Genomic DNA, 17988 nt, shown 5'->3' with positions numbered 1-17988 from the left:
GAGTGCAAGGGCTAGCCCTGAACCCAAGCCCAGAAATTCCTTCTTCTTTCCTCCAGTTCTTCATCTCCTGCCCCTCCCCGATCCCCAGGCACCCCACCCCTGCCCTCCTACAACAGCCAGGACCCACCTTTGTCACCCTCCACTAGAGTCATTGATCAAATGCCCATTTCCTTTACTGCATTGTAAGCTCCTTGAGGCAGCAGACATCCTTTCAGTAACTATCTATTTCACTCCTGGGACAGTGCCTGCTACGTAATAGAAGTATGCTAAGTGAATGAATGTTTCCAGAACATAAACTAATAATATTAACACAAAAGTTCTGCTCTCTTATGGATTAAATTGCCTTTAATGAGCTAGCCATTTACAGTATTGTTGCTCTGGGAAAATGTATTTTTCTGAATAGTTGATTTATAAATGAACTCTTGAGGACAGCATGTTCATAGGTTGGAGCCTGCCTATTAAAAATTGCATTTACAAAGCCAAAAATAAATTAACCTTTGTATGATGTTCCTTTGCACTGTGAACAAGCAGGGCCCTCGTCCATGGTGATCACTGTGTAAAACCACATCAATAGTTACAGTCTCAGAGAGTGGCTTAGTCATTAGTGACCATGGGTGGCATTCCCTGGGCTAGACAATTTACATTCTTTGTCTCATTTACTTTTCCTGCCAAACCTTTTAGGCAAATGCTACCTTTGCCTTACCTTAGCCCCTCTGGTGCCTGGGTTTCCTAATTATAAAATGAGGATAAAAATGTTACTTACATTTTAGCTGTCATGCTGATTAAAGACTTAGAATACCGGTAAAGTGCTTAGAGCAGTGCTCCATGCGTACTAACCCCTCATTAAATGTTAGGGCTCAGATCGTCCCACAGACCCAGGCTTTGTGCCTAAGTCCATCTCACAAAGCCCATAGTGTTTCTAGTTTCGGATTAGTGTGTACCTTGAAAGCCATGGAAGAACTAGTACTAATCCATCTAGAGCCTATGTGCAGTCCTCCTTCCACCTTCCCTGCTCCTTGCACTTTCCTGTTTCAGTGAAATTCTGGGGAAAAGGGGCGGGGTGGGGTGGAGGACAATAGGAATACCTCAGGACTGGAAAGGTGTGCAAGAGAACATGGAGGAGTCACTCTGCGTGCTTAGACTCCCTGGAAGGAGCTCTGGATCCAAGGATGCTGCTGCAAGAAGTGTATCTGCCATAGGCAACAGGTACCTGGTACCCCTTTGCAACCATCTTGTGGGTCTTTTGAGAGAAAGCATATAGCGTCCTCCTACGTGCAGAGTAAGAGTTCAATGAACGTTTCTACATCTGTATCTGTCATCCATCGCTGTGATGGAAAGTTACTTCAAATATGGTTTCATTTAACTACAGGGCCCTCCCCCAAACCGTTTCTTCCAGGAATGGACAGATTACAAAACTGGGTTTCTCTTAAAGTCTTCCCTGCTTGCATGATCTTGTATTGCCAAAGAATTGTCTGTCCTTTCAGACTCCCAGAAAAAGTACACCTAACTGCTCCTACCTCAAGCTCTCTTGGAGACTTAGAAAAGAGCTTTAGCTTCACTGCAGTTTATTGATGAAATCAGAGAATTTGTAATGTTCCTAAGTTTATCGTTAATACTCATTTTAGCTAGTTTATTTAGCAATAGAAGATACATTCTTATTGTCATAAACAGTTGCCACTCTATCATAATTTCTGCACGAATGAAGGAAATACCGGGCTTCCCTAGTGACCCTCACCATTTGGAAAATTCCCAGAATGTCAAATTAGATGTGGGTTTGGGAGAACCTGAGACCCATTGGTTTTAGTCCCTGAAGCTCCTCTTCTCAGTTCCCAGCCTAGGGAGCTCACTTCCCATCCTCTGTGTCATTTAGGGTCTCTGCTGGCCAGTTCCCACTTACCATGTTCTGTATTAATACACCTTACCCTGCATATCTGTATGACACAAATATAATGTAACGATGTTCTCTAGATAGTCAGTTCCACTGCTTTCCTGCCTCACCACCTGCTCTTCATTTATTCGTTCAGCAGGCAGACCCCGAATAGCTACCATAAGCCACTTATTAGGACAGAGGATAGGAAAAGCAGGACAGCTCTGTGCAAGCATGGTCTCTCTAACCTTTGTGTCGGCACCGAGCTTGCAGTCCAACCTCTCGGTTTATCTCAGGAGTCCCAGTAGCTGCCATGCTGTTCATGGCCGAAGCCCCGAGGCCCTGGAGTTAGGAAGACCAATAGTTGTGCTCCTTTATCTCAAAGAGTCTCTCCAGAAACCCCTCCTGCCCTTTGTAAGCTGCCTGTTCAGCCTGGATTCTGCTTCCTGGCAGAGCCCTGCCCCTCTCCACAGGTCTCTGGATTAACTGAGGCCTTTGTTGTACCATCTACCTGGCTTTTTATTTACGTTTTTATGTTCTCTGCACTTAGCGTAATACCTAGTACATAACAGTAACTAATTCAACAACTATTTCTTGGAGGGAGACTCACAGTTAGCCTGTGAGTAGGGCTGCCTGATTTAGCAAATAAAAATACAGGGCACCCACTGACATTAATTTCTGATGAACCATGAATACGAGCGTATGATTTTAGTATAAGTATGTCCTGAAACTTCACGGAAACCCTACCTGTGAGGTGTTGGAGATATGCTGAAAAAGCCTCAGTCCAATGGTCCAGTGAGGGAGGCAGGCAGTTAAATGGTCCTTAAACCGTAAGATGGCAAGTACAGGGACAGAGGGATTTTCTTGGGTGCTCCTTTCAGGGTTAAATACACCCAGTCTTTTAAACTTTCAGCATAAGATTTGTCCTCTCTCCTTTCATTGTTTTCTGAACCTTCTCACTTTGGAGTTGTGTGTTTTGTGAGTTATAGAAGAGATTTCACAGTGAACATAAAGCACTCCCCCTGACACCTCGCAGAGCCTGATCATGTCCCATCCCACCTGCCACCTTGCTCTTGTCCATCCCATTCTGGGCTCCCTACTTACACAGCAGCACTGTGTTGCTAACTCCTGCAGCTAATGGGCCACTAAGGCCCCACAGTCTTTTTGGACCATGCTTTTGACAGAGCCAGTTCCTGTCCCTCCTTCTTCTAGGGCAGTGTGGCTTTACATCCTGCGAGAGTTACTTTGTATGCTTCCTAATTGAACTTCATCCTTTTAATATCCTCTTTCATCATGCTAGACTTATTGTTTCGATGTTTAATTCTATTTCCCAAATGGCCAGCCATCCAATCCAACTTAGTGTCATAAGCAATTTAAAGGGCAAGTTTTCCATCCTATCATCTAAGTTATTGAAACGAGACCTTTCCCCGTGTGTTTCGTAAGTTAACCCACACTCCTGATTCAGAATTTACAGAATAATTTTGAAGTAGGCTAGCTTCTCTGTAACCCATGGACAAAGGGAACATGATACATGCACTTGGAACCATTAAAAGGACCCGGTAGCCTGCTATCTTAACAGAATCAGCATAGGGCTCCCTAAAGAAACCTTTGACTAACTTCCTACTAGGTAGCTGAGAAAATATCCCTGTTACGGTGCCTGTTTCCCTCTAATTATGTCCACCCAGACAAGGTTTTAAAAATATAAGTGTGAAATGGACTCATCTAGATTATTTTCCAAAATATGTGTTGCAATTTATAGGCAAGCTGTCCTGCCAGTAATTCTATCCCTTCAGCCCATTTGCTTATCCTAGAAAAAGTCTCTTTTCCAAGCTCGGGATGAAACACACCTTGGGTTTTATTGTAAGTGGAGAAATAAATTTTAATATTTCTCTGATGCAGACTTGAAGTTGTTCCTTTGAAAATCCACATCAGACCTAGCTAGTGGGGCTAGCTTCAAAGAGGAAGGCATGTACAGAGGGTACATGTTAGAGACAAGAGTTTTCAGGGAACAGTGGCACGGTGTCCCTGAAAGACAGTCTAAGCTCAGGACATCCTGCAGGGCAGCCGCCACATAAACATCCTGTCTAAAATCTGGAAGAGGCTCTCAAATAGCTCTATCCCTCCGTGTCTGTGTTTTGTTTGTTTGTTTGTTTGTTTGTTTGTTTGCAGCAATGGAAATTGTCATATGGTGTGACATACTAATATTTAACATATTTACAATGTTTATTTGTCTCTCCCTACTAGAAGGTAACCTCCATGAGGGCAAGAATTTTTGTCCCTGTTTACTGATGTATCCACAGTAACTGTAATAGAGTCTGGCAAATACAGGTGCTCAAATATTTGTTAAAGAATGACTTAATCATTTAGTCCATAAATGAGTGGATGAGAAGACAGTTATATAATTCACATAGTATTCGTAGTGTGCAAGCCAATACTTTTCTTTATTAGCCATTTGAATTTAAGAAACAGTGGGAGATCGTTTCATAACTGATGGTTGAGGGGGGAAGAAGAGAAGGTAATGTAGATAAGAAATATTTGACATTTATAGTCTTAGATAAAATTTGCTCATCTTGTAGTTTCTACTCTGAAATCATCTAAATCTTAGAGCAGATATTTAAAATGAATAAGTGGGGTTTCTAACTGTACTACTGTTGTGGCTTATCAGGTCTTAAATTATAAAGTGATTTCAGGACTTACTTGGCCAGAGACTTGATATCTTTGAAAACCCTGATTGCTCCTCATCTCATCTATGAGAAGACCGCAGTCGGCCCCCTCGGTGTGTCCATGCGCTACGCCTGCGCTATTTTCTGAATGTGAAACCTCAGCTTCTCAGTCAGCCAGGTGTTCACTGACTGCTTTTTCCTTTCCAATCGCTCATTTCACAAGAGGTAGCCAACCCTGAAATAGCTATCGCGGTGCCACTTTCCACTTTCAGAGATAAATGATAACAAAACAAGTTTATATAAAGGAATCATTAAAAGCAAAGACGGTTGACGGTTTCTAAGATCTTTCCTGGACTAAGTGCACATTAAACACAACCTCAAACTATCTATGATCTTTTATAACTAAATTCCTGCGTGGCGTCCACATCCCAGTATCACGATGCGTGACGGGTGCTCAGTGAACACGTCTGAATGAAGGGTGGCCCTAAAGAGAAATGTGAATTAATTGTAGTTTAGAATAATTTTCAACAGAAGGGTTAAAAGTAAAAAAAGCTTTTGGACTTAACCCTCAGACAGCTGTAAAAATTAAATTCCATCCCTTCACTGATATGGTTATCGATCTTTTCCTCTTGTAGCAGGCACTTGTAATAATTACGTTGCAGTCCCATTAGGGATGACTTAGGCTCGTTGGACTTTCATGATCCCTGAAGGTCTGGGTGCATCTGCCTTCCCTTGTCATTGACCTTGGTGCAGAGACGAGTGCCAAGTGGGCACCCAATTTGTGTGCAGTGACCGGTGAAGCAGGAGATGAGGGGAGGGGACAGGAACAGAGAATGGCTGTTTGGTCTTGGCTAGCTAATTAATGAGCTGCCCAGGCCTCTGCTTCCTGCTCTGTCCACTGAGGAGTTCATTCAGTCAGCTTTTCTCAAACTCTGTGTCACAGTCTACAAGTGTTCTGGGAGACATAATGGGTGTTCTTAAAAAAAAAAGAAAAAAAAAATCCATGGCAAAATTTGTTCAGGAAAATGCTGTGTCAAGGTTAAATATTCTTCCTCAAATAGCTTATCAGAGGCCTCTCCTGTGAGAGTCCATTGTGAACCCCAGAAAGGGGTGCAGTATGCTCGGTGGGATCCCTAAGGCTCCTTCCCAGTGCTGACTTTCTCGAAACTGCAGTGCCCACACTCAGGGCTGACTTAATTGACCAGAGCAAGAAGTTCTGCTGCGCCATAAATGGGTCACAATGGGACTGTACCCACACGCTGGCATTTCCATGGCCCAGTATGGAACTGACTGAGCTGATCGATCGCCAGGAAAGCAGGAGGAAGCTTGTTGCCCTGACATGCCTCTACCTGGATCCTCACTTGCCCTAGGCCCTGCCTGGCACACTTCAGTCCTTCCTCCACTTCAGCTTCATGACTCTGAAGGTATTGCCACTGAGATAAGAACCTCAGCGTGTCAGACTAACAACTGGAGCGCCCCTAAATTCACTGGGGCATCTTGCATCTGGAAACCCTGGTAGTAACCTTCACTGTTCTCCCCAAAACTGTATATGAGCTGCTGGGGCTTCTTCTAGTGAAGGCTTGGAATCCTAGTTTCCATGATGAATCCATCTGTACCCTTTACTTAGAATCTTCTTTTAAGGCCATTTCTCCTTGCTAGCGCCCACAGCTTTTATAAAATATCAGCAACCATCCCTGTACTCTCACAAGTCGGTGGGTCTGTGAGGTGGAGTGGAGTGGATGGCAATCACACCTCTTTGTAATGGTCTCACCGAAGGGTAGCTTGGGGGAACACAGCCAAGGCCACCGGTACTGCACAGGATGACTTCAGGATAAAACTCAAATTCCTTAGCCCTTATGCTTCTGTTTCACTCCATCTCCATGCTATTATAATTATCTCCAACTCTGTCTTATTTTTGGTTCCAAAGAAATATTCATATGCTTTGTCAAGTCCTAAATTTGACAAGCTCTTGTGGGATCTCAGATCTGATACATTTTTTCAAAGGGAAATGGAGAAGGTGCCAGGAAAGATGTCCCCAGCTGGCATGAGGACATTTTAACTCCTTATTCACCAAGGATGCCAGATTAGCACTAGATCTGAGAAATATTAATGTTCAGCTATGTGCTGCATGGCAATGCATTAACCAGTGAGCAGGGTACTTGGAATTATTTTTTAATAAATGTATCCACATTTGCGTTATTCAATTCATTCATTCATTTAGTCATTCATTCATTCATACTGAGAGCCTACTGAGTGCCAGGTACTGTTCTAGGAACTAGAGAGGGAGCAGTGATCAAAACGGACAAAAATCTTGTCCTTCATGTCACTTGCATTCTAAAGGAGGTGGGGGGCAGAAAAGAAATTAAAAAGGCAATTATATATAATATTAGAAGGTTGTTAACAGCTACAGAAAAAAATAAAGCAGAGAAGGGAGATGGTGAGTGTTGGCAGAGGAGTTGCCATCTTAAATTAGATGATCAGGGAAGGCCTCAGTGAGGCCTGAGTCTGACCAGAAGTTAGTGAAGGAGCAATGGATAGCTGGGGCGTTCCCAGTAGAGGGAAGTGCAGGCACAGGAAGAGATTTGCCTGCTGTTTCCTAGGACCTGTGAGGAGGCCAGTGTGGCCACTAAGGGGTGGGCGAGGGAGAGTAGCGGGACCGGAGGTGATCAGGATGAGCTTGACTCTGCCACTTCCTCTCCTTCTTTCTTCTGAATGGATTCTGCCAAGGCTTCTGTTTCGATGTCTTCTCCACATATATTCCCCCCAGGGTATTCTGCCCGAGCATAGGCCAGACCCTTGGTCCATTCCCAGTGAATGTCCCTGTTCCAGCCTCTCTGTTCTTCCAGCCGTAGGCTTGAGCCGAAGAACGATACCGATGTGTTGTGGTGTGCCAACCATGTCCTTCTCCAGCTGACCATGCAGAGTGCTCCACTGTGTGACTGACTGCTCTCTGTGCACCAATGCAGTTCTGTATGCACATGTACGAGCGTTCTTTCCAGCTTCAGTGAAGACGCAGTGCTCGGGTCCCTCTGCACCTTTTCTCACGCCGTCCCCCTTGCCCCGCATGCCCTGCCCTGCCCTCGGCCTGGATAGAGCTCCACCACTCTGCAGCCGTCAGCTGCATCTCTGCTTTCTCCCGGTAGCCTCCCCACCACCTTCCGCTCTTGCTGAGCTCCACTCCCTCCATACTTTCAGCACCTTTACTTTCCTCACAGCCCATTTGGAACCTGGCATACTCATATCGTCATAGGGTTTTTCTGTTCTACATATGGTTGCTGAGCATCTGTTCTATGTATATAGAACTCTGTGATGCGTTTTACAGTTAAGTGTGAGGACTCTGCATTTGAATCCTTGCTCTGCTAATTTCTAGCCGTGTGGCCTTATTCAAATTTCTTACCTCTCTGTGCATCAGTTCCTTGTCTGTTAAATGGGGATAATAATACGTACTCCGTAGGGTTGATGGGAAGACTAATGAGTTACTATAGGTGAATTGCACGGCACATTAACATAGAAGTGTTAGCTGCTTCTGTCGTTATGTTATCGTTGTTATTTCCAACTGAACTGTGTGTAGGGCTTGTATCCGTTGCCTCATTTAATTTCAGACATTCATTTCAGAGGTCAGTGACTTATGCATGGTTATGTCCACTAAATGTGTTGATGATGATATTTTATGGCTAGACTCAAGACTTTGCCAAAAACCTAAGACTTCAAGGTACAGGTTATGTCATAGTAAAGTTAATATAGGAATAAAGCCATTTGTTCTGTTCTGCCAGCTCAAGGACCAAACGTCAGCTAGCTAGCACGAACTGTAATGCCATTATTTGATTTTATGAGATATTTTAGGAAACATTTATTAAGGCCTGCATATCTAAATTTTGTAAATTGCAAAAGAAATGATTGCTTTACTATGAGGAAAACCGATAATTAACTAAATTCCAGGAATCTGAAGAACTGGTACTTTGTTTTCGATAAGGCCCTGTTTTAGCCACAGCAGGAGGAGTAGGGAGTGTTCCAGTCCCTCCATCCCCTCTTCCCCACTAGAGTTTGTCATCGGAACCCCAGCTCTACGCTGAGCGAGAGGCTCCTTTCCCAGCAGCACAGCGAACAGAGTTGGGAAGACATACTCACCAGACTTCTCATGTCCAAGTGCAGGTTTCTTCACATGCATACTTAGGTGTGTTTGCCACTGTGGGCAGTCATGGCACTAACGTTAGTAATAAGAGAAGAAAGAGCAGAAACAACTAAGATGTCGAGTATTTACTCTATGCTAATTCACTTTCTGGCTGCAACACAATGGCATTAAGTTCTCCACGGGCCCAGGAAGGGAATGGAGTTAATCTGGCAATTGTATTATATACCTGTATCTTCTAACTACATGCTGGAATGTTATTGTTATCGCAATCCAGTCACCTACTCTGAATGAGTTTGGACAATATTCTCTCCAATGAATAATGTAAAATGAAATGTAAAAATAATTATTTTTCTTCCCATCTCCGTTCTCAATTATAATTTCCAAGAAAGTGAAAAGTCTGATATTCTAATCCATCACTGTATCCATAGCCAGATTGTTCTATGAATAGGGTCCTGGCTGCCTATCCTGGGCTCCAGGTTTTAAAATGGAGGATTTGTAATGAAATACTATACCTTATTTCTGCTAGCCGAGATTCAGTTTTATTTCTTACGTCACCCAGTTAATAAATGGTGGAGCTCAAATTTGAGCTTAGATCTTTTGACCCCATAACTCAAATGTTTACATACTGTTTTATCATTGCCCTTTCAATGGAAGTACAGACTACCTCCTTTTAGCCATCTGTCCCGAGCCTTTATGGCCGTGAAACAGTGAAGAAGATCCTGCTTTCAGAAAGTTTGCTCTTTGTGTCCTCATCTGACCTTCTTCTTCCCACTTTGGGCAAACAAGGGATCATGATCGGAGAGGAGGGAGGCCACTTCCTCCAACCACCTCCTGCGGTTCAGAGTCTGAAGTCATACACACATATCTATTTCGTTCTAGTTAGACAGTAGAAAATTATTATGGGAAGATTGAGTAGCAGACATAAGATAATAGTTACTGTACTTACTTTATAGTTATTACATTATAGTATAATAATGGGAAAATTGGGAAGAGCTAAAGAGGGAAGAAATGAAAACCTTGGTATATTTTGGGGAAGGGTGGGGAACATAGGACCCAGCACTCCCATTCCTGGGTATGTACCTTAAAGAAATGAAAATTTCTTTTTGTTCAAACCAAAGCCGGTATGTGAATGTTACAGCAGCTCTATTCATAATTATCCCAAACAGAAAGTAACCTAAATGTTCTTCCGTGGGCAAATGGATTAAAGAAACCTGACACACCCATACAATGAAACTCTACTCAGCAATAAAAAGGAATCGATACATACAGAGCATGAATGCATCTCAAAGGCATTATAAGTGAAAAGCCTGTCTCAAAAGGTCACATACTGTATGATTCCATGTATATGAGCATGACATTCTGGAAAAGACAAAACTATTGGCATAGAGAACAGATCAGTGGTCGCCAGAGGTTAAAAGTCAGGGGAGGGTGACTATAAAGGAACAGCACAGGAAGAGAGTGTTGGGAGTGATGGAATTGTTCTGTGTCCTGTGGTGGCAGTTACAAGAGTCTATGCATGGTTAAAATTCATAGAACTAATGGGGATTTAGTGTTAATAGATAACATAGTTTCAGTTGGAGAAGATGATAAAGTCCTGGAGATGGATGGCAGTCATGGTTGTACAACGTGAATAGACTTAATGCCATAGAACTGTACTCTTAAAAATACTTAAAATGGTAAATTTTGTTATGTACATTTTACCACAATTTAAACGAATACAGAAATAAATAGAATAGTGAAATTCATAGAAATGTACCTAAAAATAATTAAAGGCAATAATGAAAAAGTACTATGAAAACAGAGGGTACTGATGGTAATGAGGAGAAAGGAGGGTGTTAGGTTGGTCAAAAAGTGGTCCCTCCGGTATCCTGATGTTCTGCCACTCGCTGATAATCTGTAGCACAGACCAAAAGCTGCTCTTGCGTCCTAAACCTTCCACCTTTTCTCCTGGGTGCCTCAGGGAGCTAAGTGGCATTTGGGCATTGATTCTTTTTGTGATTCAAATGTAAAAGCAGGAGTAATGGAATGAATATTTATGGGTTGGATTGTCAAGCTCTGAAGACAAAAGGCCCCAGATTCCATGTCTCGTATGGATGGACCCTGTGAACAGGACACAGTATCCATCTCTACAAGGTCACAGTGCTGGTTTGTCTTCATCTGCTTGTGCTGATCCGACTCCCACTGAATGAGAAGAGCCATTTTTCAGGGGAGACAACTACCCAGGAAGGCATTTCCTCGCCGCTGTCTTCATTTTCCTAGAGCTGCTTTCATTTGTGTGCTGTCATTCACAAGATCTAACTCTAATTAACCTCCTGAGGACCTGGTAGCAGCTGAGCCCGAGACGGCTTTGTCTGGTGGTCAGCACAAAAGCCTGGATGCCATCAACATTTAGGAGAGTTTTTGTTTTCTTTCCAGAACCTGCTCTTTCTGCTGGCGTCATGGCCTCAAACACTTCTCTGAGAATATCTGTTTCCTCACTCACCATGGAAACTAAGCAGTGTTGGAGGAGGAGTCTTAAAGCAGAGGGGTTCTTCTAATGTGAACTGACGTTCACTCCTCATCCCCACCCTTCCAAATGCAACTCATCCTCCTGGCTAGCTTTAATCCAGCCTCCTTCAAGAAGCCTTCCAGGAAACCAGGCTGGTTGCAGCCTTGCCCTTTTGGGATTTCGGGGGCACTGGTATATACCTCTGTGGTCTTGCACGTGCCATCTTTCGTATTCTTGGGAAATAGGGACAGTATCTGGTGATGCTTCTGTTCTTCCTTATTCCCCCAAGTGCCCAGACCATCATGGGAGCTCAGGTCCTCCCCAGCTCTACCTTATTTCTTCCAACCTGTTCCTCATGCAGACACCTCCAGGCACTTTCTAACACAAAAACCCAGTCTTGAAACTCTGCCAGAATTCTTCAGTTGCTTCTGATAATGATGATGATACAGTAATAATAATGATAATGATAGTAATAATAGCTAATATAGAGTCTTTATCATGTACCAGGCACTGTGCTAGAACTTTACCCAGAGTTACTGGTTGACTACTATGAACCTTATTAGATAGGCACTATTATTAGCCACGTGGTACAAATGTGGAAAGTTGAGCACAGAGAAGTTAAACGAGTTGCTTCCGGTCACACAGCTATCAAGCTGGGATTTGATCTCAGGAAGGAAGTTTGGCTCCAGACGCCCTGCTGTGTCTTTTCCCTTCTAGCATAAACTCTAAAATCCTTTCCACAACTCCGTTTGTGACCCCGACCCTGTGTCCCTCTTCAGCCGTGTCAGCCTCGTGACCACAGCCCTGTCTATTAGGCTCTAGGAATGACAAGCTCTCCTGATCTCTGATCACACCCGGGCTCTCTCTTGCTGTCCTGTCTTTGCACAGACTGTCGTCTCCATCTCGAAACCTCTTTGCTCCTCTTGTCTAACTGGAAAACTCTTCTTTCAGGTCTTGGCCCCGGTGCTCCAGCCTCTGTGATGCTGTTCAGGGCGCTCTGTACGCCCACTGCCCAAAGAGCATGTTGCCCCATGGTACCCATCACATTGCTCATTGCACCCTAGCCACACCAAACTTGTCCCTTGTCAGGCCGTTTTGCTGTCTGTTGCCTGGGTCTGATATACAGTCCGCTGATCTTTGCATGTCCGGCTCCTTCTCATCGTTCAGGTCTCTCTCCATATAGATGCCACCTTCTCAGAGGAGCCTTTTTAGGACAGCGAGTCTAAACTTGTTCTCCGACCAGTCCCTCTCTATCCTATATAATAGCTGTCTCCATTTCTTCATAGCACTTCATTTTCTATTTGAAAGCATCTGTATTTCAGTTATCTATTGCTGCACAGCAAACTACCCAACACTCAAGGGCTTAAAGCAATAACCATTTCATTGTATTTCACAATTTTGTGGGTTAGATATTTGGGCAAAACTTGGCAGGGTGATTCTTCTGTTTCATGTGGCATCAGCTGAGGTCACTCAGTATTCAGCTGGTGACTGGGCAGGGCTGGTCAGGGCTGGGCTGGAGGGTCCAAGATAGCTTTACTCTAAATTCTGGTGCCCTGTCTGGAAAGCTGGGCTCAGCTGGGAGTGTAGACAGAAGCTCCTATACTTCTGGTAGGTGAACAGCAATCCAGAGGCTGTAGCACCTATGTGATGGCTCCAGTAGGGTGGCCTTGGGGTTGCAGGACTCCTTAGAAGGTCGACTGCTTCCCCCAGAATGAGGTTCCAAGAGGTCCAGGTGGAAACTGCACAGCTTCACATGACCTAGCTTCAGAAGGCCCAGAGTGTTACTCCTGTGTATTCTATTAGTCAAACAAGTCGTCCAGGCCAGGTCAGAATCAAGGGGAGTGGATGTAGACCTCACCTCTTGATGTGAAGAGTGGCAAAGAATTTGTGGCTGACTTTAGTCCACTACATTAAAATAAAAAAATTAAAAATTTAAATTAAAAACACATTTATTACCTGCCTCCCTTCTTTACCATATGAGCTCTTTGAAGGCAGGATCTTATTCTTTTGTTATATTGTATTCCAGCACCCAGAAGGTACCTACAAATTATGGATGCCAAAGGATACTTGCTGAATGTCTACATGACTGAAAGAATAAATGAATGGACAAATGAATGAATGAATGAATGAATGAATGAATGAAAAAGTAAATGAATGAAAAATTGAACGAATGTTTAGATCTCTGACACTCTTCTATGGAAACTTCTTGAAAACAGATTCTGATTTTTTTATCCTGTTCCTAATACAGTCCTCTACACTAATAGATGCTCGGTAAATATTTGCCAAATGAATTAATGCATTTTAATTATTATAGTTAAAGGAGATGAGTTATTCCCGGCACGTACATAGGTGTTGAATTAATAATGTTTTATATATAGGAAAATCAGGTTATGTATTTGATTTAATAAATAAAATAAAATGGACCAGATTGCCCAGTTGCCTGACTTCTTCCCCTCTCCCTTCCTCTCTGTGACAGGCTGGATACAACAGGCTGTCTGTTGGGAAGGCAGCAGCCATAGCAGCCTAGAGCGCTCCAGTCTGATTATCTTTCAGTGAGGGAGGTACCTTTATTCCTGGCCTTCTGGCACCTTTCTCCTTGCGTGATTGCTAAGACTAATTCACTTTGCGGTCATTCAAATGGGGGCTGAGCCATGATCTGAACAGTTTAGAGGGCTGAATTTTGATTCCCTGCTGCTCTCCAGGAGGATCAAGTGAGATTTCAGTTCTCTCAACATTCTGGCATTGTTTTGCCCTTGTGTAAGTGCATGCTTAACGTAACTGCCGCAAGCCACATGTTGAATCCAGAGGGGGAGTGGGAGCTGGCATTTGATATGACCAAAAGTGAAGAATACCCTCACCAGGTGGCCCCACTAATGGTTTGTGGGTTCACTCCCAGTAAGTAGGAATAGGACTAGTTGGGGAGCATTTGAGCCTGCAGTGGGAAGGTTCAGCTTCTAGGGGTCAAGTCCGTTTACTTCGCCACATGGCCTTGAACAACTTACTTGGCCTCTTCAGGGCTTCAGTTTCCTCGTCTGTGAAATGGACTGATCCCTAAGTTTCCTTCCTTTTTGTGTTTTTATTTCCCTATCAAAATCTATGTTTTCATAATCCTAATTTGGGTAACTCTGAAAAAAGATTCTAAATTTAAGGAAGCCCTGTGATGACCAAAGGTGACAATAAGTACTGTATGAAAATCAGATTGGTCTCCTTTGTGTATTGGGTTTTTTAATTTATTTTTCAGTTGTTTCTTGGGGTCCTCCCTGTTAAATAGATTTTAGGATTTCTGGTTCTTGACAGTATTATATTTTACTCCTTCCCAAAATCCCAGAGAGCATCGATTGCCTCTCAGTTTAAAGAAGTGCCATACAATGCCTCATGGCTTGGGATGAGGTTTTTACAAGGTATTTCTTAGAAGCATCAAGGTATTTGGAATACTATTTTTAAAAGCCTGTGTTTTATTTAAACCTCACCAAGCTGGGGCAAGAATTTTCAAAGGAAAAAGCAAGCTCACTCTGTTTCTGCTTTGGCTAATTCTGGGGTGATGTACTGTCCTTTTGGCCTCCAGACTGGCCCAGTTTAAGTAACAAATTAAAGAACAAGAGTTTTTCAATCTTAGGGAACATTGCCTCACATAGGACAGTTTTAGATATTAGAATTTCATCCTTGTAAGAGCAGTTAATAATTTTGAGAATCTACCATGTACCAGATATTCTGTTAAGTGATTGCCTATATATTATCTTATTAGTCATTAAAAATAGTACTTCTAGGAAAATGAGGCTTGGTAATTTAAGTGACTTGCCCGTGTTCACACAGCTGGTCAGAGACAGAGATGGGATTTAAATCCAAATGTCTGCCTCCAAGACCAGTGCTTTCCACAGGACTGTGCCATCTCATTCTTTCAATGCTGACTGGTTTCTCTGATTGTTTTCTTATAGAAGTTGCTTGAACGTGGAAGAGTCTTGCTATGTTCTTATTCAATTCCTTTATTTTCAAATATTTATTAATATTTATTATTTTCAAATAATTTATTTTCAAATATTTTCTCCCAGTCAGTGGCTTATCTTTTCATGAACCTAACTGTGTCTTTCCAAGGGAAGTTCTTAATTAGATGAAATCCAGTTTATCCTTTTTTTTTTTTTTCCTGTGGATTGTACTTTTGATGTTGCATCTATGAAATCTTTGTCTAACTCAAGGTTATAAAGATTTTTCTCCTGGAAATGTTATAATTTTAGGATTGATATTTCGGTATACAATCTTCTTTGAGTTCATTTCTGTATCTTTTGTGAGGTGAGGAATGAAGCTCTTTTTTTTTGGCATATGGATATCTAATTGTTCCAACACCATTTCTTGAAGACTATCCTATCTCCACTGAATTGCCTTTGCGATATATATGTATTGGTCTGTTCATGGTCACTCTATGCTATTACGATGATCTCTTTACTATTCCTATAGTAATGTCACACTCCATGTACTATAATAAGTCTTGAAGTCAGATAGTATAAGTCTTTCAACTTTGTTCTTCCTTTTCAAAGTTTTCTTGTCTATTTGAAGTTCTTTATCATTTCTTTAGTTTTCATTTATTCAGGGATATGGTTATAAATAACATCTAAAAATCTAAACATAAATTAAATTTCCGAGTTACTAAAGAGTAGGAACTTTCCATAATCCAGCTTCATCAGGCATCAGATTCCATTTGGTTAGTCAGAAATTGTTTCACATACCTTATGTGGATTGCCAGTTTTCAAAAATCTAGAATATAATCATTTATACCAGGATTTTATTGGGCATGATTTAAACTTTCATTGATGTTTCAGATGATACTTTGGGCCGTAGCGTCTCTTAGTCATTCTGAGCATTGGTTGTCATTGTCCTGGGAAAATAGGGAATTACTGATTAAAGGGAGTTTATTTGGTTATATTGCTGCCTGCCATAATATCTACTCTGCTATTGACTTGGACGATGCCCTTTTTCAAATATCTGAAGTGTGTAATTGACAATGATATACAGAAACATTCTGGTATCTGTCTCTTTCAATAAAGCATATCCCTGTTCTCTTTAAACTTGCTATCTGCTGGGGACAGTGAAGAGTGCTATTAATTAAGCCCAATGATCCCTGATAATGTTAGCCATCACTGCCATGGTGTGACAATGAGCAAATTATTGGTCCTCTTTGAGCCTCAGTTTCTTCATCTGTAAAGTGAAATGTTTGGATTGGTGAACTTAATGGCTCATCCAACTCCAAAAATTCTTTGACTCTTCTGTAGTGCATTCATCCACTTAAAAATCACAACTCTTTTAAAAATAATTAAACGAAAACTCTTAATGCCAAAAAGCAGTGTAGTAAATCAACTGGGAGTTTTTTAAGTCAGAAAGTAGTAGTCTTTGATGCATTACAGATTGCCTAACACTACTGCATGACTACTTTTAACTGTGGCCAACTCTGAGCAATTAAGATGGCATTTATCATTCCTGGTACTGCGACATTTTGTGGTCCATGAAAACCCCATATTCTGAGAAGCTCTTCAGCTTCTCAAGTCAAGGGAAAGAGAAAGGAGAACGGCTCAAAGCCCAAGCTACTCCACAAGTTCAGAGTACTCCTGAGTTGACAGGGAAGATTTTCAAATGCATCTCCAAAGTAAATGGTATAGCATTGAAACCAAGAAGACTTTTAAATATCTTCATCATCTTTACTATGCCAAGGCATACGAGCTACTCTGGTCATATTCTATCTGTTCGTTGCTGTACTAATAGAATGAGAATCTTAGAGAGTATAAAGTTTAATAGGGAATGTAGAATATAGACGTGAATTCAAAATAATAAAATGAACATTTATTGTGCCTATTTATTGAGCACTTACTGTACTGTATAAGAAATGTGAAGAACTTCTTATACATTATACCATCTAATCCTCAACAATCTTGAAGACTAGATATTATTGTCTCCTTACAAGTGAAGAGTTCATGTTACTCGCCCAAGGTCACAGAAAGTGGCAGAACTGGTCATCAATCTACAGCCGTCTCGATCTAGAGCTTAAACTCTTAGTGACTATGTCAGAGACGAGCTCTCCTAACTTAGCCAGCTCATTTCAAGAGTAATTGAATTTATAGTATGAATTACAGTGATCTAAACCAAGAGCACCAAGTACTGATGGGTCACTTTTGGGTAGACTTAATGGAAGAAAGAACTCATGGAAAGTATCCTGAGAAATTGCTTTGAGTTATGTTTTGAGATGAAGGACATGAATTGGCCAAGAGAGAAAGGTGAGTTCATGCTGAGGGAACAGACTATCTGAGGCTATGAGGATACAAATGAACAAATTATGTGTTCAGGGAGCAAACATACAGACTTAGTCATTGCAGAGCCATAGTCAGAAATAAAGCTAATGTCGTAGGGGTGAAAATCCAAGAGATTTCACTTTATTATGATAGGCACCAGAGAGCCACTCTCAGTTTTTAAGCAAGGGAAGGAACATAATTAAAACTGTATTTGGTTGTAAAATTTATCCTGCAACTCATGTAGGATAAATATGAGCTCTACATGCATCAGGGAAGGTCAAGAGAAAATTTCTTAGCAAAACATATTTGATACCCAACAAATTATTTTCAGGAATATGAATGTAGCTCAGCTCCCTAAGGCCCTGTGGCCTTAATAGTGCAATGTATTTAGCCCCCTAAATTAAGAGGACTGGAATCGGATATTACACAATTTTCAGATATAAATGTGACTGGTCCACCGCAGTTAAGCTAACAGAACATTTCCATCATGTCTGGTATTGTGCAGTGTATATAAATAGTTATAGATTAAAGTCAGGGTTAGGCAAATAGAAAGCTCTCAACAA

General features: G+C 41.9%; 1 protein-coding gene across 1 annotated transcript in view; it reads left to right on the top strand.

Annotated features, from left to right (window-relative positions):
- The window catches only part of GRIN2B (glutamate ionotropic receptor NMDA type subunit 2B), a 398438-nt gene that overhangs the window by 369670 nt on the left and 10780 nt on the right, over positions 1-17988 (top strand). The gene's annotated exons all lie outside the window — the stretch shown is intronic.

Source organism: Rhinolophus ferrumequinum, chromosome 10 (genome assembly GCF_004115265.2).
Source record: "Rhinolophus ferrumequinum isolate MPI-CBG mRhiFer1 chromosome 10, mRhiFer1_v1.p, whole genome shotgun sequence".
Classification (NCBI taxonomy): domain Eukaryota; kingdom Metazoa; phylum Chordata; class Mammalia; order Chiroptera; family Rhinolophidae; genus Rhinolophus; species Rhinolophus ferrumequinum.
The sequence above is the reverse complement of the archived record's forward strand: the minus strand, read 5'-3'. Positions and strand labels throughout refer to the sequence as shown.